This window comes from Micromys minutus (assembly GCF_963924665.1).
Source record: "Micromys minutus genome assembly, chromosome: 15".
Taxonomy (NCBI): Eukaryota; Metazoa; Chordata; class Mammalia; order Rodentia; family Muridae; genus Micromys; species Micromys minutus.
The window spans coordinates 13,943,464-13,968,486 of record NC_137984.1 but is presented as its reverse complement, the minus strand read 5'-3'; the positions used below and the strand labels follow the sequence as shown (position 1 = coordinate 13,968,486).

General features: G+C 45.5%; 1 protein-coding gene across 1 annotated transcript in view; it reads left to right on the top strand.

Annotated features, from left to right (window-relative positions):
- The window catches only part of ZNF704 (zinc finger protein 704), a gene marked incomplete at both ends in the record, with an annotated part of 155,148 nt that overhangs the window by 77,354 nt on the left and 52,771 nt on the right, over positions 1–25,023 (top strand). The gene's annotated exons all lie outside the window — the stretch shown is intronic.

The following is a 25,023-nucleotide window of genomic DNA, read 5'->3' as shown; positions in this document are numbered from 1 at the left end:
CAATAAAAGCTGAAGAAAGTCAACACAGCTGAACATTCTAGTTAACTGGGTACCCAGGGTCTCTAATGAGCTGTTTCAAAAGCCTTTGATACCCCCAGCATTCCAGGTTGTGATGACTCGCTGTTAATGGAGGTCAAGTACTGGATGTCAAGGATTTGTCTGTCACGGGAACGTACATCGGACTGTCTTCCAGCCAGAGGAATGCAGAGTCACACACTTGCTGGGGCCTCGGAGACCGAGTCAGGTTCTCCAGACTTGTGTCAACCCTTACAATGAGACTAAGGCACCATCAAGTTTAAAATGACTTTGTTTTCCGTAAGACTCACAGAGGAAACCTAGCTGATAAATGTGTGGAAGTTGATTGGTTATGAGGTGTGCCTGATTTTAAACAGATCAAAGACCACTGTGTTTAATGGTGTGTGCTGAGGATGTCTGCAGATGAGCCTTAGCTGATTTTTATTTGTAGTCCAATGAGATGGCATTCCCACAGCACTCGGTACACAGCACCTTTCACAGGACAAGAACTGAGCAAAGCTGTAGCCATTTTACGATTGGCAGTTAATGGCCGTCATCCCACAAGTCCCTGAAATGAGCTATTATGTTTTGCTCTTTTTCTTTTCTCCGGATATCTGAAGCTGGATTTGTGGAATGGGCGTGCAAGGCTGTTGTGAGTTTTTGTAAAGGACTGGGTTATCAGCAAAATGACTGTATCAGACATAATGACCCGCAGTTCTATCTGAAATGCTTAATGAGTATGACACTTGACAAAGGCCCTCTGGTGGGAAGTGGGTTCCCACTCTCTGTCTCTCAAGTGACGGTAGAATAGGCTCGGATTATGCTTAGTGGCTGGGCAGGTTCAGTGGCGCTTTTCATGCGGCTCTGTTCGGCTTGCCTGTGCCTGTGGTAACTGATAATTTGGTGACTAGCTGAGCAGTTGCTGTGCAGTGAACTCCAGGAAGGCCTTTATTCACGAGGCTGGCAGCACTTCAAAGGGCGGTGGAGAAGCATCAGAAGCAACATGGCGGCGATGCAGTTACCGTACAGCCCGGCTTTAACAGAGCGCTGTGGCAAGCCAGAACCTGGCCAGGGAGGAGAGCCACTAACGGGCTGGGTGGCCTGGTGTGCCTCGGCTGTAAGGAAGGCCAGCTGGCCACTCGTGTCTCTCCCTGGAGACCTGAGGGACGTGAAAACACCATCCCGCCTTCCCCGTTGCACGCCCTTACTGCCCCACTCCTCGTTGACTAGTTGGATGAGTGCTGTTTAACCTTTGATGGAGACGTAGAATGCTTCCAAACTCTAGAAAATGTTTTAACACAAACTACCTTTTTACGCACTTGTCAAGATTAAGACCACGGTCCCTTATGAATAAGGATCTTCCGAGTGGTTAAACTGATTTCCAGATCGGGCATCGTGATGCTGGTAGAGACACAGGGAAGTTGTTCTAAGCCAGGTGTTCCTCACTTTTGCTTTACACCCGGGACCATGTGGAACTTCTTTATTTTTAGCTCTTTTCACATGCGTGAGCATGTGTCAGACCCCGGCCTGTGAAACGGAAGTATCAGTCATGCTTCCTCATGGGATTGGTGCACCTACCGTGCCTTTGCAATCTATACCTGATGGTATTCTCGTGCCTAATGAGTGCTGATAGCACCACTAATTAGAAAACCATGTGTTTATCTGCTAAGGTGTGAAGAGACTTGAGTCACTCTTAGGTGTGAGCTGTTTATTGTCTATGAACCTTTCTTTCTGGTACCCGAAAGACTTGAGTTTCTGATACAGTCGGGTGTGTCCTTGACGGGGCCCCAGGACACTCGCTATTCAGCTGCATCTTGCTACATGGCCTTTCTGATTTAAGCGTACCATTATGTGAGCATTTCATTTATGCCTAAAATATTTTATGTGCTGGGACAGCATTTTGGAAGATAGTAGCCCATCCTACAAAGACGTGGTTCTCGGAGCTGCACCCTGTATCACTGAGGGAGACAGAAGCAGCTAGAAGCCTGCACTTGGCTGTCAAGGTCAGCCTGTGTGCAGCAGACTTGTCTGTCCTTCCTCCTTAGCTTGTCTGTCCTTCCTCCTTACCTGTTCTGTCCCAGGCTTGTCTGAAGTGTTCTGTGTGACCTCAGATTCAGGAGGGGTGCTGAGAGGAACTGTGAAGGTCAGGTAGATGAAAATCTCAGACCTGCAGAGACTCACTCGAACTTTCATGGTTTGCTATTGTATTTTATTTTATTTTTTGGTAACTAATATTTGGTACCAGCAGATTATACTGAGTTTGCTAAAGTGACGAGGATCCCCGAATTTACACGTTTGAGTGACAGAGGTTCCTGCCATTTGCTTTGTATCCACTGAGAAGGTAGGAAAACGAGGGAAGATAGCGAGAGAGCTACAGCGCGGGTTTCTTCTCTCACCTCACTGACTGGTGCTCACCAACCATCTGGCCACAGCTGACTTCAGCAGAGCTGACAGTTCTACCTTAGACCTGGCTGCTGTCTCTGTTGCTTGGACTAAACAACCTGAGTTAATTTGTAAAGAAAAAAGGGTCTGTTTTGGTTTATGGTTTTGAAAGGCTCAGTATAGGGTCAGCTGGATCCGTGGGTCGGCCTGCGGGTGGGGAGGGTGGGGTGGAGCAGAAGAGCTCAGATCACTAGCCAGGAAGCAAAAGGGTAAGAAGGATGGGGCCAGCATCTCATAATTCCTGTCCAGGGCAGTCTCTGAAGAGGTTTAGCGATTGTGCACAGGGCCACCTCCCAGCAGGACCACTCTGAGGGCTGAGGGTCTCTGTGTGTAGATCTTCCTAGAAGTTATTCACACCAGAGCAGCCACGAGGGAGGGGGGCTGTCAGCAGGTTAAGACTGGAGCACCAAGGATATGTTTATCAGTTTCTTTGGTATTGATTTATCTACAGAATCCAGTGCAGCAAGGAGAAGGAGTATTGTACAAACCTTCCACCTTCAACCCCCGGAGCTCTCAGAGTTCAGAGGTCATGTCCGATGAAGTCACTTAATGTGTATACATACCATTTAGTGTTTTCAAGTATTGTAAAGATTTTTTTTTTTTAAAGAAGTACTCAAGTTAATTTTTGTTACAGTTTTATCACGGGAAGCATGACAGCAGGGCTGTACAACCATTTGTTCTTCCCTTTTGTGTGTTTCTCACACTGGTTAAAGGTGACTCTGCGCTAGTGTGGAGGAAGTGCCCAAACCACTAACTACCCACCCTGCCTGGGCCTGCCGTAGTGGCACCAGCTAGGGAGGCCTGCAGCAGTTTGCTTTAGGCTGCCCGAATCCTCGCCCCTGCGTGCCTTTTCTCTTCCTGATGCAGAGCTCCATGTTCCCAGACTCTCAAGGACCCGCCTTTCTCCACAGCTTTCCCATCAGCTCTGTAGCTAGTTTGGGGCTTAACTGTTCTCTGGGGTTACTCTGTCTGGGAAAGTTGACAGCCCCAGCATGAACGGTATTATTTTTTAAAATTCCAAAACATTGTGGCCTCGGCTTCATTGCTTCCTCCTTTAGCAAATGCCCCCCTTAGACAGGGAAATAGGTTTTCCTCTTTAGGGTCAGGGAAAGAGAAACATTCTTCAGAGCTACATCCAGTCCCCGCTGCTTTTGAAGAAAGAGTGATGTTTGACACAAAGGCATCAGCAATGAAAGCTACATTTAACTTTTGTTGTTTGGACTTAGCACTGGAACAAGACCAAACCAGTTTCGTGTGTGTGTGTGTGTGTGTGTGTGTGTGTGTGTGTGCGCGCGCACTGTCTGAGTGGCACTAAGCCCAGAAACATGTTTGCATTGCCAAGAGATGGCTCTAAATATAGTGTGTGGTGGGGAAGATAGTTTCCTCATACAGTCAACTGGTGTGTGCTCTGAGCCTGCCACCCTTCAGGAGGAAGTTTGGCCGAGCTGCAGACTGCACTGAGGAATGTGGAAACATGAGCCGGGCAGGTTGGCTTTGCACACGTGTCTCCAGACAAAATATGCAGATCAACCTTGCTGGCTGTTTTGATTCTTTCCGATTTAGGAGTGTAATTAAACACACAACAATGGCCAGCTTTGAGAGACTGGGAAAGAAGCATTGTATCCCCTGTGTTTAAACACAGACTGTTTATACAGGTATAGAAACACAGAGATACCGTGTGTTAGCGCATTTCCCAGCCAGCTTTGAAATTTGAGCCCTCGCTCATGTCTTGGCAGAGAGCAGTTTGCTCTTTACCAGTTTAATCTTCTTGCAGTTGAACAGCAAGGGGGACTGTGGGGACCTGTGTGAGAACACTGACTTTAAAAGATTGCTTTCTCCAGTAGAGCCTGGGAGCACCACAAAGAACTGGGGTTCAAAACCCCAACTGTTCTCTTGCCTTTAGCAATTAAGTAAAATAGACTTTGAAAGCCCAGCTCATAAATCAGATTGCCCCAAAGGGGTGGAGTGAGCTGGTTTCATTGTTGTTTTGGTCTAGTTTTTTTTTTTTTTTTTTTTTTTTTGGTAGAGGTTTGTTTTATCTTAGTTTGTTTTGTCCTTCTTATCTTTTTTTTTTTTTTTCTTGGCAGTGGATATAAAGTGGCAGCATTTGCAGATTAATGTTGATTTGATTTTTATGGTAAAAGCTTAGTGTGCCTCAGGAAATACTGCAAAGTAGCCAGTCCACATTCCATAATGAAATCATCTGTGCCAAATGTATTACTGTGGAGCAATTAAACTCAGTATGGCGCTGGTTTGAAAGCTCCGTGCTTCATAACAAGAGACTGTTAACCCAGTAGCAAAGCTGTGACGCATACCAGCTAGCTCCAGGAACAGTGACGAGATTGTTGAGCAAAACCATACACTTCTGACCTCAAAGGGATAGCAGTTTGTTCTCTAGTCAAATAAGAATGACCATGGTCTGAAGACACAAATTTAGGTTATCTCAAATTACACCTTCTCACTCGAAGCAGTTTCACAAAGCCTTTACAGAAGAAAGTGAGTCATAAATACAGACACCTTTCACAGACACTGGTGGGAAGGTCATGTGAGCAGGTTAAAGCTAAGTGGGGGTGCTTCTGCTGGAGGCCTCAGTGGTAGAAAGTGACACCATCCCTTTTGGCTGGTGTCTCAGTTAGGGTTCTAGTGCTGTGAAGAGACACCATGACCACAGCAACTCTTCTAAAGGAGAACATTTACTTGGGGCTGGCTCACAGGTCCGAGACTTAGCCCATTAGCATCACGGCTGGCGGTAAGCATATTAGTAGCACTCGGGCGCACTGGGGCTGGAGAGGTAGCTGAGAGTTCCTAAGTCCGGACCAGCCTGCAGCAGGAAGCAAAAGTGACCTCAAAGCCCACCCCCAGTGACGCACTTCCTCTAACAGGCCACGCCCACCCAGCAAGAGCAAGCCTCCTAACAGGGCCAAACCCCGTGAGCCTGTGGGGCCGTTTTCATTCAGTTCGTGTTCCATTTTCTTTCACAAGCTGCATGAAGCAGCATATTTGGGCATCAGTGTCAAGAATCTTCGTGTGTACTTCTATTATCTTCAAGGCATATTTGAAAAACTATAAGAATACATTAAAGGCCTTTTCTCCATCCACAATGATTGTGCGATTTATTTGTTCCTTGGATCTGTTGATATACATGTATGGACAAGTCATTCTATACTCCTGATCTCTTAATGTTCTAAATTCAGCTTGCAGGTTTTTTATTGGTGTGTGCCTGTGTAGCTCACAGGACACGTTGTGGGAGTGGTTTCTTGAAGAATGACCATATTGGGGATCAAACTCAAGCCATTAGGTTTGACAGCAAGCCCCTTTAGCCCTCTCGTCAGCCCTTCAGTTCTTCAGTTTGCTCATTTTGTTAAGGATTTTTGTATTTAGGTCCATCAAGGAAATTGGACTCTAATTTCCATACTAGTTTTCATGTTAGGGTTCGGAAAGTGAGTTTGATAGTATTCCTTCGAAGCCTTCCTGTCTGATAAAGCATTTAAAGAGCTATGTCTACTAGTTCTTAATCTAAAGTTTGTAATCCAGAGTAACCCGGGAGGAATGATCCTCCGTTGAAGACCTGCCCAGATGAGATGGCCCGTGGCCTTGTCTTGGCTCCCTGGGGCTGGCATCATTCCGGAGCAATGGGCCTGGCTCAGATGCCAGCTGAGCATCAGCCTGTAGGACAGCATAGTGTCCTCTTATGTTTTCTGGTTTCATTCCTGCCCCGATTTTACTCAGAGACAGAGTGCGACCTGGAAGTGTAACCAAATAAACCCTTTCCTTCCTTGAGCTGCTTTGGTCACAGTGTTTTTCACAGCCACGGAAAAGCAAGCCAGAGCACGGTCCGTTGTTAGCTCTTCCTTCGTGGTCTGGTGACCAGTAGCCCGTCTGTCAGACCTAGGGTTTCCTTTCTTCTCTCCAAGTTTCTTTTTCTGTTCCAATGCTCAACGTAGATCAGTCCGTGTTCTCTTATATACCTCCGGCCCAACCTTGACAGTCCACACTCTCCACAAATGCATCAGTATTACTTTACTTTTCAAAAACATTCCTACTGATCTTCTAGATTCCGCTGGTATTTGTTTTAATGTCTCATTAGAGCCCCTGAAAACACGCTTGCCTCATAATCGGTTGCCAATAAATCATTCACACTGAAAAGTAAACCCCTCAGTTGTTAGATGGTCCAGTGTCCAAGTTGTCAGGCAGGACAGGCTCAGACGTGAGAACCAACATGCTGTTTCTGTGACTCTTCTCAGAGGGCTCTGCTCCGCCACCGTGGGTGAAATCCAAGAAAGCAAGAGCAGCCTGACCCAGGGGCTGTGGCTCTGAAGAGGCCACCGCACCCCAGCCGCCCACTGTACCTTTGCGATGTGGCCATACCTTCAAGACCAGATGGAAGGCTTTAAACTCCTGCTTTCCCTTCCTGACACCTTACTCTACTGTACATTAATAGTAAGACCTAAAGGAAGTAAAGCTTTTTTTCGTGGAGTTATATGCTGTAAGGATAAATGCTTGCTCATGCGGCTGTTGGCTTACCAGTACTATTCGGTTTTTCCAAATTATTTTCAGAAGGCTTATTTTGGAACAGTCATCCAAAATGTCCTCAGAGGTTTCACTTAGCCCCTCAAGGGTGCGTTACCCCCTGCAGTGGCCTATGGGTACACATCTGCCTTAAGACTTGGACTTAGCAGTAGGAGATGATGTAAGCTTGGGGTATGGAATCGGTTCCGACAGTGTGGGGAAAGTGAAGTAGAACACATTGTTAGTAATTTTGTTTAAATAATTGTTTGTTTGTTTGTTTATTTATTTATTTATTTATATGAGCACACTGTAACTATCCTCAGACACACCAGAAGAGGGCATCAGATCTTATTACAGATGGTTGTGAGTCACCATGTGGTTGCTGGAATTTGAACTCAGGACCTCTGGAAGAGCAGTCAGTGCTCTTAACCACTGAGCCATCTCTGCAGCCCTGTTAATAATTTTATGTCGATTCCACATTGAAATGAGCATTTCTATATCTTGTGTTCAGTGAAATGCATTGTTAATATTTACTGATCTTTCGCTTTTCTTCTGGAAAGTGTCTGCTAGAGCGTGCAAGACTTGGTGTGGTAAAGCTTGAGTGATTTCTCTTGGTCTGGTTTCTGTGACATTACACCCAGGACGCTCATACCCTGCCTTCCTGGGTCACCAGTGAGAAATAGCTGGAGGCCAGCTCTTTTGGCTGTCGCTGTCTTCTCCATAGACCCTTCTGCTGATGTCACAGCTGCCTGGGAGATATGCCAAGAAGTGATCTATTAGGTGGGCCTAGGCTAAGTAGAAAAGGATACCCTAGACCCATGGTCTGACTGCACTTGCCCACCCAGGGACATAGTTGAGTAGAAGTTCTAGAGCATGTAGTGCTGAATTCAAGCCAGAAGTTAAGGTCACTGCATTAGCAGAAAACTTACTTCTCAAAGCCGTGTGCACAACCTGGGTTATTAAATGCAGCCTGCTGGAGTTTCACCTGGTCAGGTGGAGATCTTCCCCTGGTTCTGCTGCTAGTACCTCATTGCTACAGTCTGCAGGAAAATTGTTCATAAGGTATTTCCCAGAGGCTAAGTGTGTATTTGTAGATATAAGTATGGGACAGTCACAAGGTTTCCCTTTGCCTTTAAAAAATAAGTACCGTCTCTGTCTTAAACAAACTCATAATCCAGTGGCTGAGTGAAGGCCGTGTGTCATAGAAAGATCGTCACACACCCAGACTTCTGGAAGAGCATATACACTGTGAATGTTCTCCTGGATACTGGCGAATCTCCAGATTTTCTGCAGCGCATAGAGGTTGTGTAAACGACGGTTCTACTGAATGATTCAGGGGCTGGTAACAAGGAAAAGGTCTGCCCGTGCTACGCACAGGTCCAGTTGTCTTTTCGGTGTTTTGAGTTCATTGTCGGTTAATTCGATTGATGTGAAACCCTCCGGTAGAGGGTCAGCTGGGTGAGCGAGTGTGGAAGTCATTAACCCTGTAGATACTACATTGCTGTGCTTGAGTTTTTGTTTGTCAGTTGCTGTAGCCCAACCTCCAAGGGTGGTTCTAAAAAGTATTAGTTTCATGCCTCTTGACATGGGCTGAATATTCCCTTCTGTTCCTAACATTGTCTTCCAGAAGTTTCCTGGAAGCTGGGAAAGATGTCTTCAAACTCCCCAGCCTCCTTCCCTCCTCCCTTCTTTTCTCCCCTCCAGAGTTTCACGTCTTCCCCAGCTCACACACATTACCCTTGGGACTCTGTCTTTGTCTGGAACTTTCTCCAGCTCTTTTCCCAGCCCAAGCAAGCTTGCTTCCTCTCTTGCCACTTCCTACAGTCACTCCGCATGCACCAGTCATTTCCAGTCGTCTAAAGATGTCATTTTACACGGAGGTTTCAAATGTTGCTGGTGAACCAGTGTGCACGCATTGGACCTCAGGAAAACCTTCAGTTGGCACTCCAAGGTGAAATGGCCAGTTGCCTATAAGCTTAAGCCATTGGCACCAGGGTTGAATGTTACTGCCTCACAGGTCTGTCTGTTCAGGGAATTTTTCTCCTTACACTGTACACTTCCTCACTCAGGCAGGGCTCCTGCGTGTACCCAAGTTACAGATGAGTTTCCACGCTGCCCTACAAGGGGTTACTTTTATACAGCAGTGACTTTGTCCTAAGGACAGACACGCTGTGATTTTGGGAAGGGTCACCTCTCTAGTATAGCCTGTTCTCTGACAGCCCAGGAAATACCACTGACATCTTGCTGTAATTTGGATGTTTCTAAAAACAGAAAGTGAGATTCACATAAGGCTTTGCAACTTATAGGAGTGCTCTATTGAAAGCCTGCTTGGAAGCCTCTAGAAACAAATGGAAGGCACTCCTGTCCCCACCACCAGGTTCTTCTCGACTAGTAGTCCTTATTGTAACTGGTGAGGTCACCAGGAAGGATTTCCATCAGCCCAAGTAGTTCTCCAGTGACATATCTTTATCTCTGTTCTTTTTTAACACTGTGTAAGGAAAGAGTCATTTTTAACCCTTTGCTCTTGGTTCTGCTCTGCACTTAGACGGTTTCTGAAGTTTTATGGCATGTAAAATAAAATAGCAGGGGCCAGCTGGGTGGCCCAGCAGGCAGGGAACCGGCCACCAAAAGATGCCAGAGTGTGAGCCTCAGAGTCTGCATAAGAGCAGAAAGTTTATCCACAAAGTCCTCTGATCCTCACATGCCTGCTGTGTATGGTGATACACACACACACACACACACACACACACACACACACTCACACACACACACACACACACACACACACACACACTCATACACACACTCACACACACACTCACACACACTCTCACACACACTCACACACACACTCACTCACACACTCACACACACACACTCATACACACACTCACACACTCTCACACGCACTCACATACACACTCACTCACACACTCACACACACACACACACAAATAAATCCAGACTGCTTCTTTGAGCAGAACTGACAGGAACTGAGTCACTTGTCACGCTCTTTGTGCTCGAATCTCTATTTAAGTCACAAGCAGAACTTTTCAATTAAATTGCAAACAAGTTATTGTGCAAGCTGGGCGTGCTGAGCATCGAGCATCTCGGTTCCTTCGGGAGATCTGGTTCACGCTCTGGGGCCAGTGTGGCCTACCGCAGAGCTAGGCCATAAACCGGATTTAGCAAGTCCCAAAACTTGACTAGCCATCAGAATTGGCCCCTGGTGGCTAAAAGCAATTCAGTCAATTATCCGGTTTCTTCAGGCAGAGTGTCAGAAGGACTGGCGTCGAGGAAACAGATGTGGGAATCCCAAAGTAAGCATGTGTGTTAGGGAGACAGCACATTGCCAAATAGTGTAAACTAGACCTAGGATTTCACAAGTTTTCCAACTTAACTCGCTTGCCCTTAAAGCGAAGCAAGAACCGCTTCACGCTGCAGGCTAGTTCTCAGCACTAGTCTCACTTCCCAGTCCCAGTGACACTGATTTCCTGTGCCAGATGCATCTCCAAGCTCTTCCTTCCAGAAGCCCTCCCTCCCTCCCTCCTGTGACCATTCCCTGCTCCCAAGATGCCACAGGCCTTGTGCTCTAAGGCCCGGGTCTGCTTCCTACTTGTGCACCACTCCCTTGGACGTGAGAGCACTGTGTACGCAGTCAGTTCTTGGACTCGCCGAGTGTCAGACGTGCAGAACTCCACAGAGCGACACAGGCAGAACCAGGTTCAGAATCTCTCGAGTCTCACCGAAGGCTCTCAGCTGCTCTGCTCAGGAGTGAGGATGGGGTGCTCAGAGCCAGTGCAGCACTTCCTGTGTCTGCTCAGCTCAGCAGAGGTTTCAGGTGACTCACTGTGGACGGCATAAACCAGGGCTCAGCATGGTGATGGCTCACTTGGTAAAGTGCTTGTCATGCAACAATGATGTCCCTAGTTTGGGGAAACTTGTAAGAAAAAAACTTGGTGGGGACCAAACAGGACGATCCCTGGGGCCTTCTGGCCAGCGGTCTAGTGGGTAAATCCTAGGTTCAGTGAGAGATTCGGTCTCAAAACACTCAGACGTTGATGGAGAAAAATAACTAGCCTTTGCCTATTCCACACACACACACACAGTTGTGCGCTTGTGTACACAAACTGCCACTCGTGCACTTTTGAAATCCCTTGGTCTCTCACACTTTTCTTAACCATGGAAGAGCACGGCTCACTTCCGTCTCCCCATGTGCACAGCCCCTCTAAGCCCCTGCCATGTTCCAGGACCCTTCTGCATCTTCATGAACATCCTGGGAGCATGCTTATGTGAGTTACATTCCTCCTGAGTGAACACCAGGAGTGCAGAGCCCGTCTGTTCTGAGCGATAAGAGGCTGCCAAGCTGTGTTCTAGCATTATTGCCCCGTTTCCAATCTCCACCCAGGCCTAAGAAAGCTCAAGTTAGGAAAGTGAGGTACGGCAGACGTACATTTAATCAGCTAAGAGTACTTGAGAGGGTTTGGATGTTTCCTGTCTCTTTCAGAAGGGCTGGCTCGTTTCTGCTTGTCAGTGAGGAGCTTCTCTAGAAGCGGTGTGTTTGCAGTCTCAGTGCTTGAACTTGCGCATGCTCTTGTGTATCTACCGGAATCCAGATGTGAGAACACACGTTGCAGAAAGAGATCTTCAAAGCGGATGTTTTTGGTGGGCACGCTCTGATTCGATATGCATGCTTGCTGACAAAACAGATTGTGAATTTTATGTGTTCGTTTTTTACAGTCTTAAGATACATCCTTTATTTAAAACATTATTGGAGATAGGTGGCCAGTGGGTTGATCCTGGATGTTATCAGCTTCTAAAATTACTTCAGGAAGATGCCAAGTCCATACATGGTTAAATCTCTCTACAGGGTTCTTTCTAGAGTTAGAATCCAGCTGTGTGATTGGCCCACCTCTCTAACCCAAACTAGGGAATTTCTCTCTGTGCTTGGCAGTTCTGAGATTAAAAACACACACATTCTTTCTACCCCCCCCCCCCATCTTGACTGTCTTTATACAGTAGAAAACAAGGAGAAGCAGGTGCTGCCATCAAACTATCTTAACACGGCTTGAAAACTCCTTAGGACCTAGCACTCAGGAGGACAAGGCAGCAGGATCATGAGTTCAAGGCCAACCTGGGTTACAAACTAAGATCCCCGTCTGAAAGAAAAAAACTATATAATAAAATTTAAGATTACATTAAAAAAAAAGAAGTTTAAGATTACATTAAAAAAAAAAACAGAACTCCATAGACATTCCAAAAACATAAAAATAATTTTAATTTAGTTTCTAACTTATGAATTTTGGAATATCAACTTTTTATGTCATGTGTGTTGAATTTGGCTATACATATCACACACACACATACACAGCAAAGTAAGAGTAAAAAGGGAATGTGACAGAAAGAAATAAAAGAGTGTCCTCTCAACACTGAAGTTTATCAGCACATTCAACTGTTTATTTTCATTCGTTTAAAACAGGGTGTCTCTGTAAAACAACCCTGGCTGTATTGGCACTTGCTCTGTAGGCCAGGGTTGCCTCAAACTCACAGAGATCTACCTGCCTTTATCTCCCAAGTCCTGGGAATAAAAGGTGTAGAATATACACATGGCTTTTTGTTGTTGTTGTTTTTTTATAATTTAGATTTTTTTAAAAATAGAAATTTGCTCTAGCTATAAAGTAAGTGAAAATTTAGCAGCTGCCTGGCTCAGAGGACTGTAAGACACCAAGAGGCATCCGTGTGTCTCCAAGTCTAAACAAACCATCTAATTAGCTACTCAAGTCTTCAATATTGGTTAGTTTATATATGTCTTCTCATTACTGCTGGCTTTGCCACTGGCCAATGGGATAATCCATTAGTTAAGCACATTAGTGAGCAGGGATCACCCTTTCCCCAGCTCTGGGAATAAAGAAGGTTATTTGTGCCAGCTGACTGCATTCTTGATTTGGGAGAGAAACACCGTGCATTAAATTGCACCCAGATTAGATCATGACAAATTTGGCAGGGATGAGAAGACTCCTTGAATGGCTGCTTGAAATTTACCCAAAGTCCCCGAGTGCTTTGCTTTTATAAGGGATTACAATCCGAGACCAGGGAGGCTGCCCTTAATGATGTGATTAGCAGTTTGTGACATGTTTGCTCTGTGTTCTCGTGTGATCGAATAGTCTCAGTAGCACCTTGGGGAGATACATTAGCTCTTTCAGAGCCCTGAGACGAAGTTCAGTGAAGCAGTTGTCTTCCAGTTCAGCAGACCACAACAGTAAAGTCTAGAAGGTATTGTGTGACTCGTGTAACTACATTTTCTAGTGTCCATACTTGAGGAAGTGGGAACAAATTGGCAATGCTGATTTCCTGTGTGTGGTACTGGAGTTAAATCAAGGACCTCGTACATGCTTGCTCATGCTCTGCCCGCGTAATATCGAGTTTAGTAATATAATTTATTTAACTCATCTCTGAAAAATACCATTTCAAGATGATCAGTATTTTAAAATTGTAATGATCCTTTTTATATTCCCTTTCAAATAAATTTTGCAAATATTTGCAATCCGACCCTTCAGAACATCTCAGTTTATATTCATATCTAGAAAGGGTCCCTTGGTGACAGTCAGGAGGTCTAGCACTGGGCTGGGGAAGGTTGGTCACAAAAGCCAGCACTTCCTGACCACCCGCTGTGGTAAGATTCAGAGGACCATGGCCTGAGGCTGATTCTCTCAAAGTTGGCTGACAGATTGAGCCTTAGATCACATGGGTAGCAGTTGACACAGTTCTCTAGTCTAAATCCAGTTTTGCTGGACACACCCAGCACATTCTGTGAAACCTGTTTACTCAGACGATTTTTAAAACTTTCAATTGATCCTTTGTGAATTTCACATTAGGCACCCCAATCCCTCCCATCTCCCCATTCCTCCATATCCACGAGTCACCCTTGCAACTCCCCCACCCAAAGAAAACAAAATAAAGAGAAGATTAAAAAAAAAAAAACTCACTGTGAGAGCTGCAGCATGTTATGTGTGTGTGTAAGTCACACAGTAGGCCCTTTTGCCCAAACAGCTTTGCTTGTAAATGTTTATTGCATTGAGTCATTGATCTGTTTGGGGCCTCTGGCTGACTTCTGCCTCAGTATCAATACTGGATCTTCGCCAGAACTCCTGTAAGATACTGTGTTGTTGCCTGTGTCATGGAGACCCTGCAGCTTTGGATCTACAGGACCCAGCAGATCACGGATGGGGTAGATGTTGGAGAGGACCAGCTCAAAGGCCTGGGTCTGGCTCTGGGTGGTAGCTGAGTTGCTCAGCCCACAGTCTCTCCTGCTTTCACGGCCTCTGGGTCAGCTGTCAACTTTCCACATGAGAGGTGGGGCCAGGTCTGCAAAGCCCTTGGCCACCAACGTGGCCTCAGGTGGCGGCCCAGCCCAGGGATGTCCCCATGGCCATGGACGTGAACACAGACCCTGCTCCTGCAGGGCCGGGGACCCAGACATGGCCCCAGGTGTCACAGGCTGCTCACATCAGGCCGTTGTCACCACCCTGGAGTGTCCAGTTCCACCTCTCCTCATAGTGCTCAAACCATCCTGCTTCTCTCTCTCCTGCCCCTCCACCACACACTCACAGTGAGTGCCCACTCACGAGCTTCTGCGGGTCTTCCGCCTCCATCACTGCGTAGCAGTCGGGGGACCCCCGAGACACAGCGTGTCGAAAATTATCAAGCAATCCAACATGGCTGCTGTGTGCTGAGGGGCGGACGGGAGGGACACACTACTTTGGGGGTGGTTTGGAAAGAGTAGATGTTGGAAAAATGGACAAGTCCGAGACAAAGCTGAGAAACGTGAGTCGTGGGTAAATAAACACACCTGCCGTGCACAATCTCAGCTGAGAGCCAGCTGGTGGGGGATGGTGGTGCACATATAACCAGGACATAACTAATTTTAAATATTTATACCCCAAATTAAAAATTTTTAAAATTTAAATGGGCTCATAATTCCTTTAAAATATATGATTTGAATAGAGTACATGATGAAACCTTCCAAGGTGTTGTGACGAATTGCTCATTTTCCTAACTTAGACAACACGACCACGCAGCCATGAAAAGTAGGGATTTTGTGTGTAACACATTTAAAATATTCCCTTTAAAACTATACCGTCAAACTGAGTGATTTGGGTTTTTTTTTTTTCATTTTAAAAACATTTAATTATTTTTATTTTATGTGTATAAGATGGGTTTTTTTGTTGTTGTTGTTTTGTTTTTGCTTGTTTTGGCCATGTGTTTGTGTATCATGTAAATGCTGTGCCTATTGAGGTTGTGAGAGGGCACCAGATGCCCTGGAGCTGAGAGGTTGTGAACCTCAGTGTGAATGCTGGGAACTGAACTCAGGACCTCTGGAAGAGCAGCAAGTGCTCTTAACAGCTGAGCTGCCTCTCCAGCCCCGTTTCCTTTATTTTGTAATGTAAGCTGCCTGAAAGCTTGAATTCTAGCTAATTCCGTTCAGTATTGTACTAGACGTCAGGACTTTATTACTGATCTTCACAGTACTACCTGCAAGGTAACATTCCCTGACCTGTCTGAGACCTCTCTTCCCACTCCTCCGTCTCAGTAACTAGACTTTGGTTGGTGTTTGGGTGTAATGGTAGTATTAGCGAGTCCAGGAAGTGCTGGGAAATATTCCCATGGCCTGCACCTTTCTACAGGATTCATTTGACTGCTCTCTCAGCAGAGAAAGTAGTTTTCCCAGGGAGCTAAGCCCCAGCTGTTTTCTAAAGTCTGACTATGAGAAGAAGCACTCTGATGTTGTGGTCTTGCAGATGTGACATTTTGTTTCTGCACAGATAGGGTTTTGACATTCTTCTGTGACCAGCTAAACTAACAACATGTTGAGTAGGCAGGTCTCTGCTGCTTCATTTTAAAAATAAAGGTTCCTATGTGGCTGTGGTGACACACACCTATAATGCAAGGACTTGGGAGCAGGATCGGGAGTTGAAGGCCATCCTAAGTACACAGTGAGTTTAAGGGCATCCTGGACTATATGAGACCCTGACTTTATAAATCAAAACCAAACAAATAAAATTGTTATTCCTCTATTATGGGAATGGTTTCATAGCAGTAATGAGATCAGACTCTAGCAGATGGTCTTCTGTATTTATTTTCTGAGGTGACTAATTCCACATTAGCTAATAAAACAATAGAACTTCTTGGAAAGGCCACAGCTTAGACCAAACATCCCCCAGGGATATTAAAAACTGGATGGCATGCTAACAGGAGCCAGTGGCTCAAAGGTATTAGATAGCAATAACCCACATTATGGGGCACATGGAAAAAGGAAAATGAGAGCAGAGCCCACTCTGTAGGGCCTCTTCCCTCTAGGATATGTGCTGATCCTGTAATGCCTAGGTCAAGAAACTTGGCAGGACTTTCAATAGCCCTGGGAACCAAGAGAAACCAACTTATGTTCCCAAACACAGCAGAGCCAGGGAGAAGACAGCACAGTCCACAGTGGGGCTCAGATGATGCTAGATGGTTACGGTGGCTGACATGATGCTGGATGGTTACTGTGGCTGAGATGCTAGATGGTTACTGTGGCTGAGATGCTGGATGGTTACTGTGGCTCAGATGCTGGATGGTTACTGTAGCTGAGATGCTGGAAGGTTACTGTAGCTGAGATGCTGGATGGTTACTGTGGCTCAGATGCTGGATGGTTACTGTAGCTGAGATGCTGGATGGTTACTGTAGCTGAGATGCTGGATGGTTACTGTGGCTGACATGATGCTGGATGGTTACTGTGGCTGACATGATGCTGGATGGTTACTGTGGCTGAGATGCTGGATGGTTACTGTGGCTAAGGCAATGCTGAATGGCTACTGTGGCGAGATGCTCAATGGTTATCACTGGTGAGAGAATGACCTCAGTCACCATGGAAACCTGGAGCTTAACTTCAAGTCATTTCTAACACAGTCCCTGGACCACTGGGTTTTAAACTTGTCGGTAACAGCAAGGCTCTCTTCCAGGAAGAGCAGAATTTCAATTTTTTTTGTTTCTTTTTGAGATTAAAATGTAGTTATGTCATTTCTCTCACCCTTTTCCTGCCTGCCAACCCTCCCACATAGCCCTCCATGGCCTCTTTTTTTCCTAAAATTAATTTGTAACATGCATGTATGTGTATGAATATATATACCTCAATATCAACTTCTCAGTCTGTAAGTTACTTGCATGCATCTCTCCAGGGCTAACCGTTTGGCGTGCTCTCCCCTGGGAAGCCTAGTTCTCCACTCCCAGTTTTCCTGGGTGCCTAGAGACTTTGGTAGTATTGAGGCAGTCGTGGGCCTAATTACTTTAAAGATTTCCACATGCGTGACTTACTACCAGCCAGTAATGACTGAGATCACCAAGAGGCCAGAATTAAATGGAAGGGGGTGTTGAGAATTACAGATAATAGGAATATGACTTTCTATAGTAAAACGTTGAGTTTCCTATCATTCATCAGGCAGACGTTTTGAAAATGAGTACTCACTGTAAGATATTTTAGAAGACTAGGCATTGACAACTGAATCGGCAGCAATCAAAATGAGCTACCTAAGAAGTTAGAGGAGGGAAACTGGGGGAGGCAGAGAGCTGCATTTTCCTGTGGCACATGACCTGCTACAGTTAACCTTGCACCCACCCGTGTTCCCTCCACTCAGGGATTCAGATGTTTAGTTTGTTTCATTTTTACTGGAGGTCTCTCTAGGTTTCAGCAGAGGACAGTCACCTAACCATTTTACCAGGACTGGAGCCAGCAAAGGGAAGGCTGTGAACAGGTTTGTCAGGCTGGTTCCTGCAATGGCCGCTTCTCAGGCAGCTTTGCTCTGCCACATGCTTGCACCCTGGTGCTGCCTCAGCACAGCCCAGTGTCATGGGGTTAGGCAGCCATGGACTTCAGCTCTGCACACTGACGTCTTCTCTATATGAGCTGATTGTCTCCGGGACTTTATTATAATGACAGAAATGGCTAACTGGCCTCATGAAATATTTTAAATATCTTCAAAGTCCTCTCAAGTCATCAAATTGTGGCACTTTTGTTTCTTCAAAGTTTACTCAGGACTTGAGCACATGAGACACTGGTGTCACATTCTTTGTGCTGTGTGACGTTTTGCAGCCTTGTAAAGTGGGGAAGGAGGTATTCTCACTCACTGTCAGAGGAAACAACTAATCTCTTAGAAACTTAGGTGTGTTACCAGTGGTGACAATCTCTATTTTGTCCCCTCGGGCCACAGTTAACTAAATCCACAGCCATTTGCTGAGATGGTTCAGCCAAACAGTATTAGGTGGGACAGAGCTCTGAGGTTTACAAATCATCTTTCCTGGACGTTCACTAGCCCATGGCTTCAGCAGCAAGAAGAGATCATTCCACAGAAACGAAACTCTTTAATCTCTTTCCTTGCCCCGTGACTGGAGTGTGACACTCCTTAACTGGTACCACTATGACCTGTCTTCTGGTATGGTTTGCACCTAGTGTTTGTGTCTTGTCAGTTTGTTTAGCCGGTGTGTGAGAACTGGCGTGTAAGCTGGACATGGGGACATGTTACAACCCCAGCTCTTTAGCTCAAGGGCAAGACCTTCATGACAGGACTCTGTTGAAAACTCCACTAGCTGGATGGGCTTGAGAGATGTTTCCTGGGTTAAAAGCCCGGACCGTTCTTTCAGAGAGACTGAGGTCACTTTCCCACACTTGTATCAGGTGGCTCAGCATCACCTGTGACTCCAAATCCACGGGATTCAGTGTGTCTACGGGTGTGGTTGACATGAAAAGAGGGAGGCACAAGGCCTGTCCTTGGAAGAGAAGGAAGGGTAGGCGAGAACAACTTTTTAGAAAGGGGAGAAGGAAGAAAAAGAGGAAGAAGGCAAGATGGAGGCAGATGAGGATGAAAGTCTCTTCGTGGTTCTGCATGGGTACAGGCTGTTATGAAAATTTTATAAGGGATGGATTTGTATAGGATGATTTGCCTTGTCTAGGTGGGTTAATCATACCATTTGGCTCTGAGTTTATGGTGGGGAGATGTTTTGTGGAGTGTAAAATTTACCAAGAAAATCTGAGACACAGCCATTGTTAAATGACAGATTTCTAGAGTTTTGAATTTGTCAGGCTGGTTGGACTGTGGGTAGAGTTCCAGGCTGACCTTCTACGGGGAGAGAGACTAACCAGAGGGAACTGACGTGGGAGAGACCGCCCAGGTCAGAGAGGGGGCAGTGTGGTGTGGAGTCACGCTGGAACCGGGCACCAGTTTTTTAATATTTACTGCAACATAAGGGAACCCAAACTCTGCATATGCATAAAAACACATAATTAAAAAAAAATCTTAAAAATGGTTCAAAAAAGAGAAGAGAAAATACTGAGAATCAGAGTATAGCTTAGTCACAGGGCCCTTGCCTAATATGTGAGTCTATAGACTTGATCACCATTACTGAGAATCAATAAATAAACCGAACACGTATGGAGAGAGCGCATCGGAATGACAGTGATCTTATTCTCCCGCACGTCAGCTGTCACAATGTGTGGCCTTACCACAGGCCCAAAGTAAGAGACCCAACCAGTCCTGGACTACATATCTAGCCTTTGGCCTATCTGTGTCTGGGAGCTTCTCTGTGGTGAGGCTAATCAAAACTCCGGGTCCTGGCTGGGCATTGTGGCACATGCCTTTAATCCCAGCCCCTTAGAGGCCGAGGCTGGTGTACAAAGCTACAAAGTGAACTCCAGGACAGCCAGGGCTCCACAGAGAAACCACCTCAATGAATGAGTGAATGAATGAAGGAATGAACAAATGAATGAAGTCTGTTCCTGGTTCATGAGGGTCCCAGAAGCAATCAAATGTGACTCTCCACGGGTAAGATTTTATCATACCAGACACCTTTAAGGAAATCTCACATGTGGAGAACAGAGTGTGTCTTCAAATGGTATTACTCAGAGCTTGGATCATGCACTCCTGACCATCTGCACCAGAGATGAGAAAATGGAAGGGCTCATCTACACACCACACTGTACACCCCTGGTTTATGACCAGAGCGGGATCTAACTTGTTCCAGGAAAAGACGGGCTCTGTTGGGCTGTGTTCACGATGAACACAGCATTGGCTCCTACTCGACAGTGAATCTGTCCTGTGTGAGTTGGGGATGATAAGTTCAGAGGCAGGCGGGGGTTTGCGGTGCCCAGTTCCTCCTCGATTCAGGCTCCCTGCACACCACACAGTAGGCCTGAACTGCTCACTCTGATTGCAGTTTCCTAGTGACAAGGATTTATTATCTGTTCCCCCATTTCCCTGAAGCTGCCCGACTTCTGAGCTTGTGTCCACTCTCCCTCCTCCTGTCCACTCTTTCCCCTTTCTGAAAAAGCCCTGGTTTCAGTGCTAAGTTCCACAAAGACCATTTGAGGGAAGGCTGGACAGTGCAGGCGGCTCATTGTGGCCCCTCGTCTTTCTTCAGGTAGTCACGAGATGGTTTCTGGTCATGCAAGGGAGAATGAAGATCTTACTCGGCCTGGGGCTGCTGTGTTTACGAGTTCTCATTGACTGATGCCTGTATCCCTTTGTGATTCCCACTTCTTTGATGCTATTAACCGAGCTTCCAGACGGTTAATAGCATCTCCAACATGATAAAGTAGACAGGGCCAAGCAGGTATCTGTGATGTCAGCCACGGTGGTAGATTTGGAGGGAAATCTCAGCTAAATAGTGAGATGCTGTTTCAAAAAACCAAGGCCAAGGACATAGCTCACTAACATAACATTTGTCTGGCATTTGAAGAACCCTCAGTTCATTGCCCAGAACCAAAAGAAAGAAACATAATTCTAAACTTAGAAACATAATAACTACCTATCTGTTGTTTCCCAGAGTTCTCCATGTTTTCCCACAGCTAGCTGCTTCAGAGATAAGCCACCTGGGGGCAAACCCAACTCTCCAGTCACCCGAGGTCTTTAACTTCTTTGACTTTGTTTTGTTTCCAGAGGTCCTGAATTCAATTCCCAGCAGCCACATGCTGGCTCACAACCATCTCTAATGGGATCCAATGCCCTCTTCTGGTGTGTCTGAAGACAGCAACAGTGTACTCATACATAAAATAAACAAATCTTAGAAAAAAAAGTTCTCATTGGGTGAATTTAAGATCAAATGGCCCCTTTTCTGTATTTTATTTTATTTTTGTGACAAGTTCTCACTCTATAGCCAAGATGGCCTCAAACTTGAAGCAATGCTCTTGCCTCAAGATGCTCCAGTGTTGGAATTACTGACATGCCCGCTATATCTACCTTCGTTCCTGTTACTTGAGTTGTCAGTGAACAATGCCACGCCTCCTTCAGAGCCACGTGGCCCACAGAAGACTGTGGTGCATTGATCCACAGTTGGGAGCAGTCAGCTGTTTATATTTAGCATAGTTCCCAGCTTAAGGCAAACGCTAAAGAAGAGCTGAGGAGATGCTCAGTTGACTTCTGTCCCCAGAACAGGAGAAACTGGGTTTGGCTGCCCATACCTGTAATCCCAGCACTGGGGGTGGGGGGCAGGCAGGAGAAGGATTTCAAGGTCATCTGCTGCCAGATAGAAAGACCGAAGCCAGTCTTAGGTTCACAAAGACCCCCTGTCCCCAAACAAAGGAGACATGCATAAATAATAATCAGTACTGTTTCTTGTAATCATACTATAATTTTTATGCCCCTGGGATTAAGATCTTTGAAGACACACTATAGTTGGACTGCGGCATTGAAGAGACCCTTTCAGTCTGTACAGTGGTTGTGAGTTGCTTACTGGTGGGAGCTGATAGTAAGGCAGGCGATGTATTATGCATCCCACCGCACACTAAAATAAAATGCCATTTCCTTAGGAACAGCTAGCTAGAAATACCGATGCTAATTTTTCCTGTGCTCAGGAAAAGCAAGCACGCTGCGCCCTGCGGCTGTAGGCTAGAGAGAGCTCTCCAGAAACATGATGTCATCCTAATCTGTGCCGCCAAGGGATGAGCTCATCCAGGCGGGGCCTCTCGGGCTGCTGTGCCAGCTCACTAGTGATGTTCCTCTAGCAGGCTTGCTCACCCTCCCTGCCCTACACCCACCCCCTGCCAGTGCTAAGAGACACTGAAGGATGAATTATTTAAGACCCCAGGTGAACTCCTGCAAAATAAAACCAGTCTTCTGAAGGCACTCAAAAAAAAAAAAAAAAAAAAAATCGAACTTCGAGGTCTTACAAAGAAAAAATTATAAAGCAGTTTGTAGAAGAGTCGTTTTATCAGAGGACAAATGTGTTGGTTCTCTTTGCCTCTGCTTGGTCTAGGAGCAGTCTGTCCATCTTCTACTTAAATAGCTGGATCTGTGCCAACACAGATCCGACCCTGAGCCACACACACTCGCCTGTGGCAGAGACACCCAAGCAGCTTCCCACACCTGAACTGTTACACACTGCAATGACCCAGGTTTATCCAGCTGTTGTCACGCATGTCAGTGTAGGTCACCATGGAGTCAGTGTGCTATATGTGATTATGAAGACTGTCACCCCATGCAGACCTCAGTTTCTCCATCTGTACAGTTGGGTGATTGTATGGTATGGTTTTGAGGAAATTGTGTACACACAAGGTCTGTTTTGCTTTAGATTCTAAGCATCCAGCGAGGCAGACGCAGACTGAACTCCCACACCCAGCATCCCTCTGAAACAGTTATCAGCTTCTGGCAGCTTTTCTCATCTTCTTCCTTTTTAAAGTGCAGTATTTTAAGAGCAGATTCCAGACATTATACGATTGTTCTCATAACCCTTGAGTGCGTTCTTCGGCCCAGGGTGACTCCCCAGCGCTGAAATGGGTGCCCAGTGTTTTCTTTTTTCGTTTTTATTTCTGTGGTTTGTTTTTTTTCCAAGACAGGATTTCTCTGTGTAGCTCTGGCTGTCCCAGATCTCCCTTGTACACCAGGGTGGCCTTGAACTTACAGAAATCCTCCTGCCTCTGTCTCTATCTCCACCTCTGCCTCTGCCTCCAGAGTGCTGAGGTTAAAGGTGTTGGTCCCCCTGCGCTGAAATGCGTCCACACTCATGTTTTATGATAAGCCCCCCCAAGCTGAAATGGGTTCCCACTATCATCTGATAACCCCCTCCACACACACACACACTAAAATGGGGCCAAATTATTATCCACTGTCTTCCATTTTCAAACTTTTCTATTTGCTCAAAAGTATCTTTTAATAACCTTTTTACAATAATCACAGATAGAAAATGTTCCTCAGTTTCATAAAACTTTCATAAAAGCAGTTTGCAAAAACTTATCATTTGAACTTTTGTTTTATGCAGAGCTGAATGACAAAGTGATTAAAAATGCTTTTATTTATGTAAAACCGCTAATTTGCTTTTATCAGTTTATTTGAATGATTGTTTTAATGCTTCATTAAAACACTGGATAAGTAATAAGGATGTTCATTTTTAGCCAGTAGCTTTATATTTATATTTTAGATGGTTGGTATTTTAATATTTTTTTTCTCTGAACATAAGTTTAAAATCTTAAATCAACACATTTTATATAAACAAGATGATAATTCATTGATTTTCCCCTATATTTATTACCTTATTTTATCTTACACTTAATGATTGTAAATCACAATTTTGGAAATTTTTCTAGAAAAGTCATTACTATGTATTATTGCCAAGAGTTATCTTTGTTTAAGTGTAAACGTTTAATTTAATTTTTAGAAAATATATTTCTGTATTCTGTAGAGCTCCAGATTTAGCCACAGCTCCTATGATGAGAAAGCAAGCCCCCAGAGAGACAGGTGTTAGGGCTATGAAACTGTACCCACCCCCCTCTGTAAATGACACTGCCTCTTTAATTGTTGAATGATTCAGGATGACATCATATCATTCTGTGGCAAACAGGGTCATTCAAAAGCCAACCTCTCTGATAGGGCTTTCGGTCTCTTTCCTGATTGTAACAACAACAACCCCTCACCACCCAAATCCCCGTGCACCTCCCCGTCAGCCGCACTGCACCTTGTTCTTGTTTTCCAGCTGTTCTATGCACTTAAAGTGGTTTTGCTAAAATTTGTAAATAAAAGCACGGTGTCACACGTTTATCATCCCGGTACTTGGGAGGTAGAGGGAGGGGGTTCAGGAACTCAGCACATGTGAGCATATGTGTACACATGTACACACACACACACACATACACACACACACACACACACAGAGAGAGAGCCAAGTTAAACATGAATCTCCCATAAACAATGATTATAAATCTGTCCCAGATACTGCATGGACCACTGTGTACCGCAGACTCCACAGTTTATTGCCAGAGCCTTAGGACTAGCCTTTGCACCTAAGTAAGACAGGTTGTTAGGACCTAGCCTTTGCACCTAAGTAAGATGGGTTGTTAAAGCTGGCAGAAAGGGAGTGATCTACCAGTTGTATTTAGAAGTGGGAATTTCAGTGATTAAACACTGGAGGACAATGGGAAAATTTTCAGACCTGGAATGGCGTGATTTCCCTAAGCTTCTGAAGGGGCTGCATACATGGTGTTGTTACATGTATGTATGTGTCTGGAGGTATGGGAAGGGCAACTTCTCCAATAAAGAAGTTCGGGCTTCCGGAGGAAGTACCCATCAGAGATGACAAAAACTCAGAATGTAAAAGATGAGGCTAATTCTGAAACAAAATGAGTAGGATTTTGGTTGGCCGTGTCCAGAGTTGAGATGAGCAAGGACCCTAGATGCCTCCTTGGCTGCATCTCTAGCGTCTATAAAGCTGTTGAAGGAACGGTTCCACTTTTAAAAGGTGTAGGCAACAGAGAGTTGAGCCAGACATCATAGAATATTCAAAGTTAAAGCCACAACAAACAATGAAGCAACCCAGGGGCAGAGAGTAAAATTAAAAGTAGAGAAGGCCTTGGATGGTGTCATCTTACCGAGGAGGCTGTGGATGCAGGGTTGAAAGCCTCTAACCTGTTACTCTCTGGTACTCTGCACCGGGATGCTTTCATAAATTAGACTGCGTGTCAACTCTATTGACGTCATCGGCGACTGACTTCTTTTATGGCCCCCATCTGACCGCCTCCTTCACATATCGCTAGCATTGCCT